The sequence below is a fragment of the Bufo bufo genome, chromosome 5, assembly GCF_905171765.1.
Source record: "Bufo bufo chromosome 5, aBufBuf1.1, whole genome shotgun sequence".
Lineage (NCBI taxonomy): Eukaryota > Metazoa > Chordata > Amphibia > Anura > Bufonidae > Bufo > Bufo bufo.
In genome coordinates this window covers 179,117,457-179,136,141 of record NC_053393.1, presented here as the reverse complement: position 1 = coordinate 179,136,141, position 18,685 = coordinate 179,117,457, and the positions used below count along the sequence as shown (strand labels likewise).

The window sequence follows — 18,685 nt, the reverse complement described above, 5'->3', positions numbered from 1 at the left end:
GGATATCTATTGTATCATTGGTCAGTGATGTGGAGGGACCAGAGACTATGTCGGTTAATCTTCCCTGTATGTATCCAAGGAGGATGAAGATAGGAGCACGGAAGAGACATGTTTGTGTGGATTGGTACATAGGTGTTGACGGCCCTAAGTTTGGGGGTTCATCCCATCTCAAATTGCGGGACCTAGTTGATGTGTTGATCTGTTTCAGCTTTATGTGGTTATCTTTTGTGTTGTTTTGATGGCCTAATTGTTGTCTGAGTCTTTTTATTTGGTATTTACTTGTGGTAGAAGTGGGTATCCGTGTGTGTGGTTGGTGAGGGGCAGCCGCTCGTCAAGGGGCAACCGGAAGGAATGAATAAACCATTCCGGTTACCCATCGGGGAGCGGCAACCCCCCAATCAAAGGAACCCAAAAATTTCCATTTCTGCATTCAATCCATTTGGTAGAACAGAGTTGAATTCAAAAATTCTTCTGGACTCAACTCTGGACAATTTTGTATGAAATTGCCCCCTCTCCAGTCTTTCTTTACCTTTTCCAATGCTGTGTATTTGAGTCCAGATGGGTCCTTATTGTGGATGATTCTGAAATGATTTGATACTGTGTGTTTATCGTAACCTTTCCTTATGTTTGCTATATGTTCTGATACCCGTTTTTGAAGTGTCCTTTTGGTGCGGCCTATATATAGTTTCTGGCATGGGCATTCTAAGGCGTAAATCACTTCTGTTGAGCTGCATGTTAGGAATTCTTTGATTTCTTGTTTGTGGGAATTGATTTTGGATGTGACGCAAGTGGTTTTCTTTGGAAATGATGTAGTACGGCAATTATTGCATTTTCCGCATCTAAAAAAGCCGGTGATGTCTGCCCATTTTTGGATTGATGTTATGTGCTCTTTGTTGTATTTGATGGTGGGTGCGATTTTTAGGCCTAGATTTGGAGCTTTGGTAAAGGTGATTAATGGAGTGTCGTTGATGATGGTCCCTATTATTTTATCCTGTTTTATATGATACCAATGACTATTGATAATTTTTTTGATTTTTTTGTACTGTGGGTTATATGGTATTATAATCCTGGGTGTGGCATCTCCTTCTTCTGGTTTTTTTGTTGACTTATTGAAAAATGTTGTTCTTTCCATTTTTTTGACTTTGTTTAGTGATGTATGTAATAGTTCAATGGGATATTTTTTGTCTATAAATTGTGTTTTCATCTTTTCAGCTTCTTTGTCAAAATCAGATTCTGTCGTACAGTTTCTCTTCACTCTGCGAAATTGTCCTTGTGGGATATTAGTAAGCCATGATGGTAAATGACAACTGTCGTATTGAATGAAGCTATTTTTGGATGTTGGTTTATGATAGGTGGTGCATATGAGTTTGTTGTTTTCTATTGTTATTTGTAGATCTAAGAATTCTATTTTTGATGTACTGATGGATGAGGTAAATTTTAGGCCGTATGGGTTTATATTGATGGTGGTTAGAAATATGTCTAGGTTATCTTTAGTGTCTTGCCAGATGAATATGATGTCGTCAATATATCTTTGCCAGAGCACCAGATCCGACCCCAGTCTGGGCGCTATGGTTTCGTCCTCCCACTGCGCCATGAATAGATTTGCGTAACTGGGGGCGAATCTGGTGCCCATGGCTGTTCCTTGGGTCTGGATGTAAAAATCCGAGTTCCAGTAAAAATAATTATGGTTGAGTATGAATTGTATGCCCTCTATTATATAGTCTATCTGTTCCGGTGGTAATGTGGCTTCTTTTGTTAGTTGTTTTTTAACTGCTTCTGTACCCTGTTGATGATTGATGCAGGTGTAGAGAGATTGGACATCTAATGTTCCTATATGCCAGTGTGTTTCAAATTTTAAGTTTTCAATTGTTTTAATAATTTGTGTTGTGTCTTTGACATATGAATGGATGTTTTTTACTCTTGGTTGTAGTAGTGTATCAATGTATTGTGATAAGTTACTGGTTAGTGATTGTATGCCGGAAATGATGGGACGGCCTGGTGGGTTGCTTTTGTTCTTGTGTATTTTCGGGAGGCAGTATAGTGCTGGCAGCCTTTGAGGCGTATTTATTATAAAGGTGTGTTCTGTTTCGGATATGATACCATTTTCTTTCCCTTTTTCACAGTATTGTATTAGTTCTTGATAATATTGTTCCGTTGGGTTATATTTAAGTTTTTTGTATGTGTTAGTGTCAGCTAGTTGTCTCATGCACTCGTTGTTGTAGTCAGAGACATTTTGGATGACGATCGCTCCTCCCTTATCTGCCGGATGTATTATTATATCTTTGTCCTTTTGTAGTTGTTTAATGGCCTCTGTTTCTTTTCTAGACAGGTTGTTCCATTTCCTTGGTTGTTCTTTCATTTTTCGTATGTCTCTTTCTACGCATTGTTTAAATGCTGCAATTTCTTGTCCTATTTCTTGTCGTGGGTATTTTTTGGAGATACTTTTTAGTGAGGTGTGTTCATATGTTTTATTGATTGTTGTTTCTTTCATTACAGGGTTCTTCATATGGTATTTTTTCAGACAGAGTTTGCGGATGAATTTTTCTATGCCTATGTATGTGTCAAATTTGTTATGTGTATTGGTAGGTGCGAATTTTAGTCCTTTATTTAAAAGGCTAACTTGGGCTTTATTAAGCGTGGCATTACTAAGGTTTATAATAGTGTCCTCATGGTGGTCTATCTGTTGTATTTTGGTCTTATATCCCCTTCCTCTACGTATCTTTTTCTTGCATCGTGTTGTCGTGTTTGATAGGTTTGGTGGTTGTCTCTCCTTTGTGGTGCTTGGTGTTTCTCTCCTGATTGTTGTGCCCTCTTTGGATGTTGTGAGTTGTGTTGATGATGCGGTCTGTAATCTTGTTCTGGTGATGGTTGTCTGTATCTTAGGTTGTATTTGTGGTTTTGGGGGGTAGGTGATGGGGAGCGGGGTGGTCTCTGTCTGGTGTGGGGTCTGTGGTGTGGAGGAGTCCGGTCTAAAAAATGGTTCTGTTCTTCCAACACTTCAAATCTGTTGCTTGTGGATATTGGATATTTGTTCAACTTTTGGGTTGCAATCTGTTGGGTGTTTTCAATTTCTTCTCTATGGTTGGATATCTCCTTATCAATGGGATTGGTGTTTTGATTATCCCGGTGTTCTTTTCTTTGGGTTATATTGTTTCTCAATTTTCTAACTTTTTTATTCATAATTTCTTGTTCTGCTCTGTCTAGATTGTTACAGAGTTTTTGTTGCCAATTGTTATAATTGTCGTTGATGGTAAACTTTTCCATTTTAATTTTAATTTCATCTATTTGTGCTGTGGTTTCTTTTAATATAGTGGTTCTCCTTTTTATAATTAAGTGCATCAGTGAGAGGGAATGTTCGTGTAATAGTGAGTCCCATTCCTCATTGAATTCTCTTTCCCATAAATCTTGGGCAGGTGTTTTGATTAATTGAAGTCCCTTGGGTACTTTTTTATGTTCAATGTATTGTTTTAATGATTTGATCTCCCACCTTTGTTTGAGTTGTTTTATTAGTAGGTATTCAGTTTTTTTGAAGGTTTCTAGCATGTCTGGTTCTTGGTCTATTGTGACTGTCGTTTCAAAACTATATGTCTCGGCTTTTAAGCGTTTGTTTTCTGCATGTTCCCAAATATTCATTTTACTTGAGTGGTGAGCTGACGTCTATTGGGTGATAAGTATTCAAGGTAAAAATGTGGAGTAGACGGCTCTACTGCTCAGGCAAATGGTAGAGGTGCAGGGCTGCTTGGTCTGACTCACCCAGTCAGAAGCATAAAGTAACAAATAGTAAGAGATAAGCAGGCACACTCATATATAGGGTACAAATAGTAATTTATTGATGGTCTATTTTAGTAAATAAAAGGGTAAAAATGAGGTTTAGTGAGGGTACGGGGTGTATAGAGTGATCACCAGTGAGTGAAAAGGTGATAGATGTCCTGTAGGGTAGCCCTTTGAAAAATTAGCGTGTATATACGGTTATGGTGAAGAGAACCCGGGTATGGGTCTTAGTTGAAATCCTTCAAAAGTGAAAAAATATATGGGAAGATGTATATTGTAATAGATGTGGGAAACAATAAAAATGTGGGAAACAATAAAAAAGGGGGTAAAAGCTTTGGAAAAATAGTCCTTCTTAAAAATGTGGAAAAATAAGAAATCAAAATTGATAATATTCATAAAAGTCTTTCATAAAAATAAAAATATGGTAATAGAGCTGTCTTGCAGTCTTTGATATAGTGACCACAGTGTGGTGGATAAAATCAATTATAGTAAAAGATCTTGCGATGAGGATGTTATCCTGTATTGCCCCTTTATATGATCAGTATATGGGGTATCAGGTAGCCAAATATGCAGAGTGCTGCGCAACAGAGGATGGTGCGTCTGTGCAAATATTACATGTAGATAATAGTTGCCATTTGTTGGAATCCATATAACATACTGTATGGGGGCAGAGGTGTTCTGTGCCTGAGTGCGGCGTCCCGCACTGTCTCTGGCTACAGAAATCACTTACCCTTCTTGACGTTTGTGGCTTGTATCCTTTCGGTCCTCTGGTGATGGTTCCCGATGGTCGGCTGTAGTGATCCGATCCTGCTCTGCAGAGTCAGCGGCGTAGCCTCGTGTTGCCTAGGACGCCGGGGGGCGTGGTTCGCGCGTCTAAGGAGTGACGTAGGTGGTCACGTGATCGCAGAATCTTGTTAGGCGTACTCGCAGTGCTTCTCCTGCTCTGTAGATAGCGGCGGATAATCCAATGATCCAATGAACCTCTTAATCCTCTTAAACGCGTTTCGGGACTTTATCCCTTCATCAGTAAGTGGAGGATTCTAGAGGATACTGTGGTTTTTATAGGGTGGTGTCAATCAATCAATTTATCAGTCAATTGAACTCAATGAGGAGTTTGATGTATTCAGAGGGTTATTTTATTTCAGTTCACACTGGCCAGTTCACTTGTGACTTAATAAAGTATGCAAATTATCAAGGGGATCAATAGATGGATAGAAGTGTATAGTAGAGATTATACACCTCCACATATTTGTGTCATTGTCTAAATGATGTTGATCAGTTTTTGAATAAAATTAGTATTATGCAGATTGATGGATCTGACCAATATTTGTGATTTGGATTTTTGTTTTTTCAAGGAGGATCCCTCATATGTTTTTGTTTTTTCAAGTGGATCTCTCATATGGCATCTATATATATTGCCTATATTGTATTGTATAGGGATAGTACTGCTAAGTATAGTTTAGCAATGTGGATTGCTTATTGGACAGTTATTTGGTATAGTGAACTTGTTGCTTTTGGGGAGTGGGGTATATTATCCTTTCTATAGATGTTGCCTCAAAATGTGAGGCGTATGGTACTTCTGATGTGCTCAAGCTGTGGATACATGCGGAAGATACGCCCATGATGTCACTGGTCCGTAATATAAAAGACCCAGCGAACATCTGGGTCCATCAATAGCACATGTATCAAAGGGGATGGGTCACCAAAGTATATTATATTTTCTATAGATGTTGCCTCAAAATGTGAGGCCTATGGTACTCCTGATGTGCTCAAGCTGTGGATACATGTGGAGGATACGCCCATGACGTCACTGGTCCGTAATATGAAAGACCCAGCGAACATCTGGGTCCATCAGTAGCACATGTACCAAAAGGGATGGGCCACCAAGGTATGTCCTTTAGTGTGGTCTTTGCGATATAGGGAGCTTGTTAGTCTAAAGGGGTGCACTTATGTTGTGATTTTTATGGTTTTCTTTCTTCATTTTCTAATTGTAAATGTTGTATCATTATGAAGAGCCTGTAGTAGTGCCAAGGTGATTCAACTGTTGTCACTGGTCCATAATGAAAAGGAACTAGCAGATCTTTGTGTCTGTTAGTTATGGAAGTATATCCAGAGGTCTTGATATACTTTAGTTACTGGCATCTTTTTGGTATAGTTACTGGCGTCTTTTTAGTATACAATGGGAGATGTTTGTTGTATAAGGGATATCTATTGTATCATTGGTCAGTGATGTGGAGGGACCAGAGACTATGTCGGTTAATCTTCCCTGTATGTATCCAAGGAGGATGAAGATAGGAGCACGGAAGAGACATGTTTGTGTGGATTGGTACATAGGTGTTGACGGCCCTAAGTTTGGGGGTTCATCCCATCTCAAATTGCGGGACCTAGTTGATGTGTTGATCTGTTTCAGCTTTATGTGGTTATCTTTTGTGTTGTTTTGATGGCCTAATTGTTGTCTGAGTCTTTTTATTTGGTATTTACTTGTGGTAGAAGTGGGTATCCGTGTGTGTGGTTGGTGAGGGGCAACCAAATAAAAAGACTCAGACAACAATTAGGCCATCAAAACAACACAAAAGATAACCACATAAAGCTGAAACAGATCAACACATCAACTAGGTCCCGCAATTTGAGATGGGATGAACCCCCAAACTTAGGGCCGTCAACACCTATGTACCAATCCACACAAACATGTCTCTTCCGTGCTCCTATCTTCATCCTCCTTGGATACATACAGGGAAGATTAACCGACATAGTCTCTGGTCCCTCCACATCACTGACCAATGATACAATAGATATCCCTTATACAACAAACATCTCCCATTGTATACTAAAAAGACGCCAGTAACTATACCAAAAAGATGCCAGTAACTAAAGTATATCAAGACCTCTGGATATACTTCCATAACTAACAGACACAAAGATCTGCTAGTTCCTTTTCATTATGGACCAGTGACAACAGTTGAATCACCTTGGCACTACTACAGGCTCTTCATAATGATACAACATTTACAATTAGAAAATGAAGAAAGAAAACCATAAAAATCACAACATAAGTGCACCCCTTTAGACTAACAAGCTCCCTATATCGCAAAGACCACACTAAAGGACATACCTTGGTGGCCCATCCCTTTTGGTACATGTGCTACTGATGGACCCAGATGTTCGCTGGGTCTTTCATATTACGGACCAGTGACGTCATGGGCGTATCCTCCACATGTATCCACAGCTTGAGCACATCAGGAGTACCATAGGCCTCACATTTTGAGGCAACATCTATAGAAAATATAATATACTTTGGTGACCCATCCCCTTTGATACATGTGCTATTGATGGACCCAGATGTTCGCTGGGTCTTTTATATTACGGACCAGTGACATCATGGGCGTATCTTCCGCATGTATCCACAGCTTGAGCACATCAGAAGTACCATACGCCTCACATTTTGAGGCAACATCTATAGAAAGGATAATATACCCCACTCCCCAAAAGCAACAAGTTCACTATACCAAATAACTGTCCAATAAGCAATCCACATTGCTAAACTATACTTAGCAGTACTATCCCTATACAATACAATATAGGCAATATATATAGATGCCATATGAGAGATCCACTTGAAAAAACAAAAACATATGAGGGATCCTCCTTGAAAAAACAAAAATCCAAATCACAAATATTGGTCAGATCCATCAATCTGCATAATACTAATTTTATTCAAAAACTGATCAACATCATTTAGACAATGACACAAATATGTGGAGGTGTATAATCTCTACTATACACTTCTATCCATCTATTGATCCCCTTGATAATTTGCATACTTTATTAAGTCACAAGTGAACTGGCCAGTGTGAACTGAAATAAAATAACCCTCTGAATACATCAAACTCCTCATTGAGTTCAATTGACTGATAAATTGATTGATTGACACCACCCTATAAAAACCACAGTATCCTCTAGAATCCTCCACTTACTGATGAAGGGATAAAGTCCCGAAACGCGTTTAAGAGGATTAAGAGGTTCATTGGATCATTGGATTATCCGCCGCTATCTACAGAGCAGGAGAAGCACTGCGAGTACGCCTAACAAGATTCTGCGATCACGTGACCACCTACGTCACTCCTTAGACGCGCGAACCACGCCCCCCGGCGTCCTAGGCAACACGAGGCTACGCCGCTGACTCTGCAGAGCAGGATCGGATCACTACAGCCGACCATCGGGAACCATCACCAGAGGACCGAAAGGATACAAGCCACAAACGTCAAGAAGGGTAAGTGATTTCTGTAGCCAGAGACAGTGCGGGACGCCGCACTCAGGCACAGAACACCTCTGCCCCCATACAGTATGTTATATGGATTCCAACAAATGGCAACTATTATCTACATGTAATATTTGCACAGACGCACCATCCTCTGTTGCGCAGCACTCTGCATATTTGGCTACCTGATACCCCATATACTGATCATATAAAGGGGCAATACAGGATAACATCCTCATCGCAAGATCTTTTACTATAATTGATTTTATCCACCACACTGTGGTCACTATATCAAAGACTGCAAGACAGCTCTATTACCATATTTTTATTTTTATGAAAGACTTTTATGAATATTATCAATTTTGATTTCTTATTTTTCCACATTTTTAAGAAGGACTATTTTTCCAAAGCTTTTACCCCCTTTTTTATTGTTTCCCACATTTTTATTGTTTCCCACATCTATTACAATATACATCTTCCCATATATTTTTTCACTTTTGAAGGATTTCAACTAAGACCCATACCCGGGTTCTCTTCACCATAACCGTATATACACGCTAATTTTTCAAAGGGCTACCCTACAGGACATCTATCACCTTTTCACTCACTGGTGATCACTCTATACACCCCGTACCCTCACTAAACCTCATTTTTACCCTTTTATTTACTAAAATAGACCATCAATAAATTACTATTTGTACCCTATATATGAGTGTGCCTGCTTATCTCTTACTATTTGTTACTTTATGCTTCTGACTGGGTGAGTCAGACCAAGCAGCCCTGCACCTCTACCATTTGCCTGAGCAGTAGAGCCGTCTACTCCACATTTTTACCTTGAATACTTATCACCCAATAGACGTCAGCTCACCACTCAAGTAAAATGAATATTTGGGAACATGCAGAAAACAAACGCTTAAAAGCCGAGACATATAGTTTTGAAACGACAGTCACAATAGACCAAGAACCAGACATGCTAGAAACCTTCAAAAAAACTGAATACCTACTAATAAAACAACTCAAACAAAGGTGGGAGATCAAATCATTAAAACAATACATTGAACATAAAAAAGTACCCAAGGGACTTCAATTAATCAAAACACCTGCCCAAGATTTATGGGAAAGAGAATTCAATGAGGAATGGGACTCACTATTACACGAACATTCCCTCTCACTGATGCACTTAATTATAAAAAGGAGAACCACTATATTAAAAGAAACCACAGCACAAATAGATGAAATTAAAATTAAAATGGAAAAGTTTACCATCAACGACAATTATAACAATTGGCAACAAAAACTCTGTAACAATCTAGACAGAGCAGAACAAGAAATTATGAATAAAAAAGTTAGAAAATTGAGAAACAATATAACCCAAAGAAAAGAACACAGGGATAATCAAAACACCAATCCCATTGATAAGGAGATATCCAACCATAGAGAAGAAATTGAAAACACCCAACAGATTGCAACCCAAAAGTTGAACAAATATCCAATATCCACAAGCAACAGATTTGAAGTGTTGGAAGAACAGAACCATTTTTTAGACCGGACTCCTCCACACCACAGACCCCACACCAGACAGAGACCACCCCGCTCCCCATCACCTACCCCCCAAAACCACAAATACAACCTAAGATACAGACAACCATCACCAGAACAAGATTACAGACCGCATCATCAACACAACTCACAACATCCAAAGAGGGCACAACAATCAGGAGAGAAACACCAAGCACCACAAAGGAGAGACAACCACCAAACCTATCAAACACGACAACACGATGCAAGAAAAAGATACGTAGAGGAAGGGGATATAAGACCAAAATACAACAGATAGACCACCATGAGGACACTATTATAAACCTTAGTAATGCCACGCTTAATAAAGCCCAAGTTAGCCTTTTAAATAAAGGACTAAAATTCGCACCTACCAATACACATAACAAATTTGACACATACATAGGCATAGAAAAATTCATCCGCAAACTCTGTCTGAAAAAATACCATATGAAGAACCCTGTAATGAAAGAAACAACAATCAATAAAACATATGAACACACCTCACTAAAAAGTATCTCCAAAAAATACCCACGACAAGAAATAGGACAAGAAATTGCAGCATTTAAACAATGCGTAGAAAGAGACATACGAAAAATGAAAGAACAACCAAGGAAATGGAACAACCTGTCTAGAAAAGAAACAGAGGCCATTAAACAACTACAAAAGGACAAAGATATAATAATACATCCGGCAGATAAGGGAGGAGCGATCGTCATCCAAAATGTCTCTGACTACAACAACGAGTGCATGAGACAACTAGCTGACACTAACACATACAAAAAACTTAAATATAACCCAACGGAACAATATTATCAAGAACTAATACAATACTGTGAAAAAGGGAAAGAAAATGGTATCATATCCGAAACAGAACACACCTTTATAATAAATACGCCTCAAAGGCTGCCAGCACTATACTGCCTCCCGAAAATACACAAGAACAAAAGCAACCCACCAGGCCGTCCCATCATTTCCGGCATACAATCACTAACCAGTAACTTATCACAATACATTGATACACTACTACAACCAAGAGTAAAAAACATCCATTCATATGTCAAAGACACAACACAAATTATTAAAACAATTGAAAACTTAAAATTTGAAACACACTGGCATATAGGAACATTAGATGTCCAATCTCTCTACACCTGCATCAATCATCAACAGGGTACAGAAGCAGTTAAAAAACAACTAACAAAAGAAGCCACATTACCACCGGAACAGATAGACTATATAATAGAGGGCATACAATTCATACTCAACCATAATTATTTTTACTGGAACTCGGATTTTTACATCCAGACCCAAGGAACAGCCATGGGCACCAGATTCGCCCCCAGTTACGCAAATCTATTCATGGCGCAGTGGGAGGACGAAACCATAGCGCCCAGACTGGGGTCGGATCTGGTGCTCTGGCAAAGATATATTGACGACATCATATTCATCTGGCAAGACACTAAAGATAACCTAGACATATTTCTAACCACCATCAATATAAACCCATACGGCCTAAAATTTACCTCATCCATCAGTACATCAAAAATAGAATTCTTAGATCTACAAATAACAATAGAAAACAACAAACTCATATGCACCACCTATCATAAACCAACATCCAAAAATAGCTTCATTCAATACGACAGTTGTCATTTACCATCATGGCTTACTAATATCCCACAAGGACAATTTCGCAGAGTGAAGAGAAACTGTACGACAGAATCTGATTTTGACAAAGAAGCTGAAAAGATGAAAACACAATTTATAGACAAAAAATATCCCATTGAACTATTACATACATCACTAAACAAAGTCAAAAAAATGGAAAGAACAACATTTTTCAATAAGTCAACAAAAAAACCAGAAGAAGGAGATGCCACACCCAGGATTATAATACCATATAACCCACAGTACAAAAAAATCAAAAAAATTATCAATAGTCATTGGTATCATATAAAACAGGATAAAATAATAGGGACCATCATCAACGACACTCCATTAATCACCTTTACCAAAGCTCCAAATCTAGGCCTAAAAATCGCACCCACCATCAAATACAACAAAGAGCACATAACATCAATCCAAAAATGGGCAGACATCACCGGCTTTTTTAGATGCGGAAAATGCAATAATTGCCGTACTACATCATTTCCAAAGAAAACCACTTGCGTCACATCCAAAATCAATTCCCACAAACAAGAAATCAAAGAATTCCTAACATGCAGCTCAACAGAAGTGATTTACGCCTTAGAATGCCCATGCCAGAAACTATATATAGGCCGCACCAAAAGGACACTTCAAAAACGGGTATCAGAACATATAGCAAACATAAGGAAAGGTTACGATAAACACACAGTATCAAATCATTTCAGAATCATCCACAATAAGGACCCATCTGGACTCAAATACACAGCATTGGAAAAGGTAAAGAAAGACTGGAGAGGGGGCAATTTCATACAAAATTGTCCAGAGTTGAGTCCAGAAGAATTTTTGAATTCAACTCTGTTCTACCAAATGGATTGAATGCAGAAATGGAAATTTTTGGGTTCCTTTGATTGGGGGGTTGCCGCTCCCCGATGGGTAACCGGAATGGTTTATTCATTCCTTCCGGTTGCCCCTTGACGAGCGGCTGCCCCTCACCAACCACACACACGGATACCCACTTCTACCACAAGTAAATACCAAATAAAAAGACTCAGACAACAATTAGGCCATCAAAACAACACAAAAGATAACCACATAAAGCTGAAACAGATCAACACATCAACTAGGTCCCGCAATTTGAGATGGGATGAACCCCCAAACTTAGGGCCGTCAACACCTATGTACCAATCCACACAAACATGTCTCTTCCGTGCTCCTATCTTCATCCTCCTTGGATACATACAGGGAAGATTAACCGACATAGTCTCTGGTCCCTCCACATCACTGACCAATGATACAATAGATATCCCTTATACAACAAACATCTCCCATTGTATACTAAAAAGACGCCAGTAACTATACCAAAAAGATGCCAGTAACTAAAGTATATCAAGACCTCTGGATATACTTCCATAACTAACAGACACAAAGATCTGCTAGTTCCTTTTCATTATGGACCAGTGACAACAGTTGAATCACCTTGGCACTACTACAGGCTCTTCATAATGATACAACATTTACAATTAGAAAATGAAGAAAGAAAACCATAAAAATCACAACATAAGTGCACCCCTTTAGACTAACAAGCTCCCTATATCGCAAAGACCACACTAAAGGACATACCTTGGTGGCCCATCCCTTTTGGTACATGTGCTACTGATGGACCCAGATGTTCGCTGGGTCTTTCATATTACGGACCAGTGACGTCATGGGCGTATCCTCCACATGTATCCACAGCTTGAGCACATCAGGAGTACCATAGGCCTCACATTTTGAGGCAACATCTATAGAAAATATAATATACTTTGGTGACCCATCCCCTTTGATACATGTGCTATTGATGGACCCAGATGTTCGCTGGGTCTTTTATATTACGGACCAGTGACATCATGGGCGTATCTTCCGCATGTATCCACAGCTTGAGCACATCAGAAGTACCATACGCCTCACATTTTGAGGCAACATCTATAGAAAGGATAATATACCCCACTCCCCAAAAGCAACAAGTTCACTATACCAAATAACTGTCCAATAAGCAATCCACATTGCTAAACTATACTTAGCAGTACTATCCCTATACAATACAATATAGGCAATATATATAGATGCCATATGAGAGATCCACTTGAAAAAACAAAAACATATGAGGGATCCTCCTTGAAAAAACAAAAATCCAAATCACAAATATTGGTCAGATCCATCAATCTGCATAATACTAATTTTATTCAAAAACTGATCAACATCATTTAGACAATGACACAAATATGTGGAGGTGTATAATCTCTACTATACACTTCTATCCATCTATTGATCCCCTTGATAATTTGCATACTTTATTAAGTCACAAGTGAACTGGCCAGTGTGAACTGAAATAAAATAACCCTCTGAATACATCAAACTCCTCATTGAGTTCAATTGACTGATAAATTGATTGATTGACACCACCCTATAAAAACCACAGTATCCTCTAGAATCCTCCACTTACTGATGAAGGGATAAAGTCCCGAAACGCGTTTAAGAGGATTAAGAGGTTCATTGGATCATTGGATTATCCGCCGCTATCTACAGAGCAGGAGAAGCACTGCGAGTACGCCTAACAAGATTCTGCGATCACGTGACCACCTACGTCACTCCTTAGACGCGCGAACCACGCCCCCCGGCGTCCTAGGCAACACGAGGCTACGCCGCTGACTCTGCAGAGCAGGATCGGATCACTACAGCCGACCATCGGGAACCATCACCAGAGGACCGAAAGGATACAAGCCACAAACGTCAAGAAGGGTAAGTGATTTCTGTAGCCAGAGACAGTGCGGGACGCCGCACTCAGGCACAGAACACCTCTGCCCCCATACAGTATGTTATATGGATTCCAACAAATGGCAACTATTATCTACATGTAATATTTGCACAGACGCACCATCCTCTGTTGCGCAGCACTCTGCATATTTGGCTACCTGATACCCCATATACTGATCATATAAAGGGGCAATACAGGATAACATCCTCATCGCAAGATCTTTTACTATAATTGATTTTATCCACCACACTGTGGTCACTATATCAAAGACTGCAAGACAGCTCTATTACCATATTTTTATTTTTATGAAAGACTTTTATGAATATTATCAATTTTGATTTCTTATTTTTCCACATTTTTAAGAAGGACTATTTTTCCAAAGCTTTTACCCCCTTTTTTATTGTTTCCCACATTTTTATTGTTTCCCACATCTATTACAATATACATCTTCCCATATATTTTTTCACTTTTGAAGGATTTCAACTAAGACCCATACCCGGGTTCTCTTCACCATAACCGTATATACACGCTAATTTTTCAAAGGGCTACCCTACAGGACATCTATCACCTTTTCACTCACTGGTGATCACTCTATACACCCCGTACCCTCACTAAACCTCATTTTTACCCTTTTATTTACTAAAATAGACCATCAATAAATTACTATTTGTACCCTATATATGAGTGTGCCTGCTTATCTCTTACTATTTTTTACAATAGTGTATCGCCTCTCATAAGAAAGAGGTGTTGTCTGAAGTCTTCAGACCAGGTCTCAACACAAACTCCAAGATGTTGAAAGCTTTGAGATAATTTAGTACGAAGTTAACCGGAGGTTGGATGCAGCTTGTGTCTAGTTACTTACCAGACCCTCATGTCTGTTCTTTACCATCACAGTAGATGTATGAAACCGCTCTATAGTGTCCAGCGAGGGAAAGTGAAAAGAACCTACCTGTGGGCTACTGTTCAATGCCCTCCCTGACTACTGCGTCTGAGCAGTGGGAAGTTCAGGGTTACACATTCGAATAGGGAATAACTAATAGACTGTTAGGTGTCTGAACACTGGGAACCCCTCCAATAATGAAAACAGTGGGCCCCATACCCTACGGAGCTCCCTGAATTAAATGCAGCAGCGGGTAGTGTATGTACCTGCCACCCCATTCATTCTCTATTGGACTGCTGGGGATAGCTGAGGACAGTGCTTGGCTATTTCTAGCGGTCGCGTAGAGAATAAATGTAGCGCCAAGGCGCATGCTCCACCAGCCCCTCCATTCATTTCGGGGCATGGGGGCAGTCCCAGTGGTCAGACATATAAATGTATCCTGCGGATTATTACATTACCAGAATACCCTTTTAAAGGGGTTGGCCCATCTCGCACTTCTATGCCACCAGTGTCAGAAAGGTACGGCCCACAAAGTGAATGAGGGCACACCATGTATGCGCGCCCACCCTCTATTCACTTTTATGGGAGTGCCGAAACTTCCATAGAGGTGATCGGAGAGGCGATCGTGCTTGCATAGTTCACTGTCCATTCACTTCTATGGGAGTTCTGGACATAGCCGAGATGCGTGGTGCTCTCTTCTTCATTTTGGGGGCCCTGTTCTAGAGTTAGGTGGGACCTGCACCTATCGGACAAGATGGGCCAACCCCTTTAAGTCCATTTTCCTATGTCTGTTAGAAAGACTGAAACCATTTAGATTCTGCGTATATCTAGTGAAATTCGGCACGTTGATAACACCCTCCAGAAAGTCATTTTGTTGAAAGTTTAAAGTGTTCTTGCACTTTTAACAAACTTCTGATAGGTAGCGGTCTGAGTGCCGAGACCCCTGCCAATCGCTATAACAAGGAGATAGAAGAGCTCCAACAGAGCGCTATCTCTCCTCGGCACTGGAGACGGGGGTCATAGACTTTCTCTTGAGCCCGTCTTCAGCAGCGAGGAGAGACAGCTCCCGGTGTCGATGCTTCTTTCTCCTTGTTTTAGTGATATTTGATGGCCTGTACGGCACTCTTTAATTCACCCAAATGTGCGATGTGGTAATTAAATTCCACCTTTGTTTTGCAGACATTGCGGCTGATTGCACAGTATGCGGGTCGTGCGTTCCGCGGGTTTGTGACAGCGCTCTGTGGTCTTGCTGTTCCTCGGCTGGCTGTTTTCTCTATGTGGTCAGATCAGGTAAGATATGCTGTCCATGTGCAGATTGTAGATATCAAAGCTGCTGATTCCTACTCAAATGTTAGGGTTGGGAATGGGATCTGTTTAGGGTAGAGGTACGCTATAAATCCTCACTTAATGGTCATCCATAGTGTGCCCTGAGCAGGGTTGGATGGAGAGACGGCAGATGTGATCCTTCTCGTGCGCCATGACCCAAGGTCAGATCTTGGTTATGTTGTCTGTGTTCTGTAAATGGAGAGAGGAGAAGTCTAGCAGATGAACTAATGCTATTGGACTGTGTCTGATGAGACGAGGCACGTTCACCCAAACCAGATTTATCCTCCACACACAGGTCGCGCTACATTTTTTCTGGAAGAGTAAAAATACTCCTCTTACCATTTTTGAGGAGTATTTTTAGCCGATGAGGAGTACGAAAGTTACAGTAATTCAAATAGTTAATACGAAGGCCTACGTAACATTAAAGAGGACCTTTCACTAGAATAAAAAATGTAAACTAAGCATACAGACATGGAGAGCGGCGCCCAGGGATCCCCCTGCACTTACTGTTATACCTGGGCGCCGCTCCGTTCTCCCGGTATAGGCTCCGGTATCTTCAAATGTTCAGTTCAACTGGGTGGAGCCTGCCGGCGTCTCCTTCTCCCAGGCTGTAGCGCTGGCCAATCGCAGCGCTCAGCTCATAGTCTGAGAGTTATTTTTTTTCTCTCAGGCTATGAGCTGAGCACTGCGATTGGCCAGCGCTACAGCCTGGGAGAAGGAGACGCCGGCAGGCTCCACCCAGTTGAACTGAACATATGAAGATACCGGAGCCTATACCGGGAGAACGGAGCGGCGCCCAGGGATAATAGTAAGTGCAGGGAGATCCCTGGGCGCCGCTCTCCATGTCTGTATAGCTAGTTTACATTTTTTATTCTAGTGAAAGATCCTCTTTAAGGGCTCATTCAGACGGCCGTATGCTGTCCGCAAAAATACTGAATGCTATCCGTTTTTTTGCGGATCCGCAAAAAAACGGATCTGCAAAAAAACGGATAGCATTCAGTATTTTTGCGGACCCATAGACTTCAGTGGGGCCATGTCCTGATTTTCACGGACAAGTATAGGACATGTTTAATTTTTTTTGCGGATCCGCAAAAAAACGGATAGCATTCAGTATTTTTGCGGACAGCATACGGCCGTCTGAATGAGCCCTAAGGGTTTGCTATTTATGCAGGGAAACGATTACTAGTATTCTAGAACTGTCGTCCATGCATAAATAGCAAATTTAGACAATTTTAAATTTAGCTGACATCATATACTAAACATAAGACCACTGCCACCTAAACAGGGCCACCAGTTTTTGCTGGTATAGACGCGAACAGTAGACTCCTTATTACAGTCATTCCTCCAACGCCTAAAGCTGCGGACACTGTTACATGAGAGCTTCCCCCTCTGCAGTGGTCTCAGATTGTAGTTAACTGCTTTTTGATAGAAAATGGACGTACTGCTATTGAAAACTATTAACTGCCTGAATAAGGTACGTTAAACATAACTTTATTGTGTTCTTTTATAAAAAAAAATCGGTTCTCCACCAAATCTGGCGATCAGGCTAGTAGTGTGAACTGGTGTATAAAGGGTATTTATAAATACTTCCTCCTCAACTCACACCAGAGTGAAGTATTTATAAATATCCTTTATACACCAGTTCACACTACTAGCCTGATCGCCAGATTTGGTGGAGAACCGATTTTTTTTTATAAAAGAACACAATAAAGTTGTTTTTAACGTACCTTATTCAGGCAGTTAATAGTGGTCTCAGACTGGATGCTAATGCTACGTAGTCTTAGGGTGGCACAGAGAGCTCTGCAGAGTCAGGTTGGCACAGTATGAGGCTATGTAGGCTTAGGGTGGCACAGAGAGCTCTGCAGGGTCAGGTTGGCACAGTATGAGGCTATGTAGGCTTAGTGTGGCACAGAGAGCTCTGCAGAGTCAGGTTGGCACAGTATGAGGCTATGTAGGCTTAGGGTTGCACAGAGAGCTCTGCAGGGTCAGGTTGGCACAGTATGAGGCTATGTAGGCTTAGAGTGGCACAGAGAGCTCTGCAGGGTCAGGTTGGCACAGTATGAGGCTATGTAGGCTTAGTGTGGCACAGAGAGCTCTGCAGAGTCAGGTTGGCACAGTATGAGGCTATGTAGGCTTAGGGTTGCACAGAGAGCTCTGCAGGGTCAGGTTGGCACAGTATGAGGCTATGTAGGCTTAGGGTGGCACAGAGAGCTCTGCAGGGTCAGGTTGGCACAGTATGAGGCTATGTAGGCTTAGAGTGGCACAGAGAGCTCTGCCGGGTCAGGTTGGCACAGTATGAGGCTATGTAGGCTTAGGGTGGCACAGAGAGCTCTGCAGGGTCAGGTTGGCACAGTATGAGGCTATGTAGGCTTAGAGTGGCACAGAGAGCTCTGCAGGGTCAGGTTGGCACAGTATGAGGCTATGTAGGCTTAGGGTTGCACAGAGAGCT

General features: G+C 40.8%; 1 protein-coding gene across 3 annotated transcripts in view; it reads left to right on the top strand.

Moving 5' to 3' along the window:
• The window catches only part of FAM210A (family with sequence similarity 210 member A), a 79,144-nt gene that overhangs the window by 17,559 nt on the left and 42,900 nt on the right, over positions 1-18,685 (top strand). For all 3 annotated transcript variants that reach the window (XM_040431861.1, XM_040431859.1, XM_040431860.1), the window contains exon 2: positions 16,090-16,200. The gene's annotated coding sequence lies outside the window, so the exon portion shown is untranslated. The remainder of the gene's footprint in view (positions 1-16,089; positions 16,201-18,685) is intronic.